The sequence below is a fragment of the Kogia breviceps genome, chromosome 6, assembly GCF_026419965.1.
Source record: "Kogia breviceps isolate mKogBre1 chromosome 6, mKogBre1 haplotype 1, whole genome shotgun sequence".
Classification (NCBI taxonomy): Eukaryota; Metazoa; Chordata; class Mammalia; order Artiodactyla; family Physeteridae; genus Kogia; species Kogia breviceps.
In genome coordinates, this window is record NC_081315.1 from 141107883 (window position 1) to 141110492 (window position 2610).

A 2610-nucleotide genomic window follows, 5' to 3' on the forward strand; every position below is an offset into this window, starting at 1 on the left:
CACCACCATCACCAAGTTGCTCAACCGCTAAAGCCTGCTTATTCCCATGCTTTCTCTTATCCTGCTCTCCCTACTATCACTCACACATAGTCTATCACCAAATCCTGTTGACTCTACTTCCAAACTCCACTACTGCAGCAGCATCTCCCAAATCCTTCTTATTACACTTAAAATCTAAATCTCTTATTGCAACTTAAAATCGCAACATAATTCAGGTCCTGCCCTCCTTTGAATTCATTCTACCCCTTTCTATCTTCATACCTGCACGCACTTCCCTCCAGACATAATGACTACATTTCAAATGTTTCATTTGTCTTAGAAAAATTTGAGCGAGTCTGAATTTTCCCCTAAAAGCAACTTACATTTTCTTGTTTTTTTCACTGTTATTATTATTACCTAAAACTGAGAGGAGTGATTGTCTTTGAGGTCTCATAAAATTAGGGCATATCCTGGAGTTGACAAATCCATATTGATTTAATCTGAAATGTACCACACCCTTTCAAACTGTGGGTTCAACCCTTTCTTAATTTCGGGAACACTCTCTTAAATTATATCTCTAGATATTTTACTTCTCCATTTGTTTTTCCTCATCTCCTGGGTAACAAACTATGCATACCCTGTATCTCCTTTGGCTTCCATATCAATAACTTTCTCTTTAATTCTTTTTACAATTATTTGTGATGTCTGTTTTTCAAATATATTCTCTCTGTTGTCGCTCTATTTTCATTCATATCGTTTTTTCTACTCTCCGTAGTCAATACGACCTCTTTTTTTTTTTTTTTTTTTTTTTTTTTTTTGGTGGTACGCGGACCTCTCACTGCTGTGGCCTCTCCCGTTGCAGAGCACAGGCTCCGGACACGCAGGCTCAGTGGTCATGGCTCACAGGCCCAGCCGCTCCGCGGCATGTGGGATCTTCCCGGACCGGGGCACAAACCTGTGTCCCCTGCATCGGCAGGCAGACTATCAATCACTGCGCCACCAGGGAAGCCCTGACCTCATTTTAAAAAAATAGATCTTTATTGGAGTATAATTGCTTCACAGTGCTGTGCTGGTTTCTGTTGTACAACAAAGTGAATCAGCCAGATGCATACATACATCCCCATATCCCCTCCCTCTTGAGCCACCCTCCCACCCCTCTAGGTGGTCACAAAGCTCCAAGCTGATCTCCCTGTGCTATGCGGCTGCTTCCCACTAGCTATCTGTTTTACTTTTGGTAGTGTATATATGTCAATGTTCCTTTCACTTCACCCCAGCTTCCGCCTCCCCTACCCGTGTCCTCAGGTCCATTCTCTATGTCTACATCTTTATTCCTGCCCTGCCACTAGGTTCTTTAGTACCAGTTTTTTCTTTTTTTTTAGATTCCATATATATGTGTTAGCATACGGTATTTGTTTTTCTCTTTCTGACTTACTTCACTCTGTATGACAGACTCTAGGTCCATCCACCTCACTACAAATAACTCATTTTGTTTCTTTTTATGGCTCAGTAATATTCCACTGTATATATGTGCCACATCTTCTTTATCCGTTTGTCTGTCAGTGGACACTTAGGTTGCTTCCATATCCTGGCTATTGTAAATAGAGCTGCAATGAACATTTTGGTACATGACTCTTTTTGAATTGTGGTTTTCTCAGGGTAGATGCCCAGTAGTGGGATTGCGGGGTCGTATGGTAGTTCTATTTTTAGTTTTTTAAGGAACCTCCATACTGTTCTCCATAGTGATTGTATCAATTTACATTCCCACCAACAGTGCAAGAGGGTTCCTTTTTCACCACACCCTTTCCAGCGTTTATTGTTTGTAGAATTTTTTGATAATAGCCATTCTGACAGGTGTGTGGTGATACCTCATTGTAGTTTTGATTTGCATTTCTCTAATAATTAGTGATGTTGAGCATCTTTTCATGTGCCGCTTGGCCATCTGTATGAATTCTTTGGTGACATGTCTGTTTAGGTCTTCTGCCCATTTTTTAATTGAATTTTTTGTTTTTTTGGTATTGAGCTCTATGAGCTATTTGTATATTTTGGAGACTAATCCTTTGTCTGTTGTTTCATTTGCAAATATTTTCTCCCATTCTGAGGGTTGTCTTTACATCTTGTTTATGATTTCCTTTGCTGTGCAAAAGCTTTCAAGTTTCATTAGGTCCCATTTGTTTATTTTTGTTTTTATTTCCATTACTCTAGGAGGTGGGTCAAAAAAGATCGTGCTGTGGTTTATGTCAAAGAGTATTTTTCCTATGTTTTCCTCTAAGAGTTTTATAGTCTCTGGCCTTACAATTAGGTCTTAATCAATTTTGAGTTTGTTTTTGTATACGGTGTTAGGGAGTGTTCTAATTTCATTCTTTTACATGTAGCTATCCAGTATTCCCAGCACCACTTATTGAAGAGACTGTCTTTTCTTCATTGTATGTTCTTGCCTCCTTTGTTGGAAATTAGGTGACCATATGTGTGTGGCTTTATCTCTGGGCTTTCTATCCTGTACCATTGATCTATATTTCTGTTTTTGTGCTAGTACCAAACTGTCTTGATTACTGTAGCTTTGTAGTGAAGTTTGAAATTAGGAAGCCAGATTTCTCCAGTTCCATTTTGCTTTCTCAAGATTGCTTTGGCCAT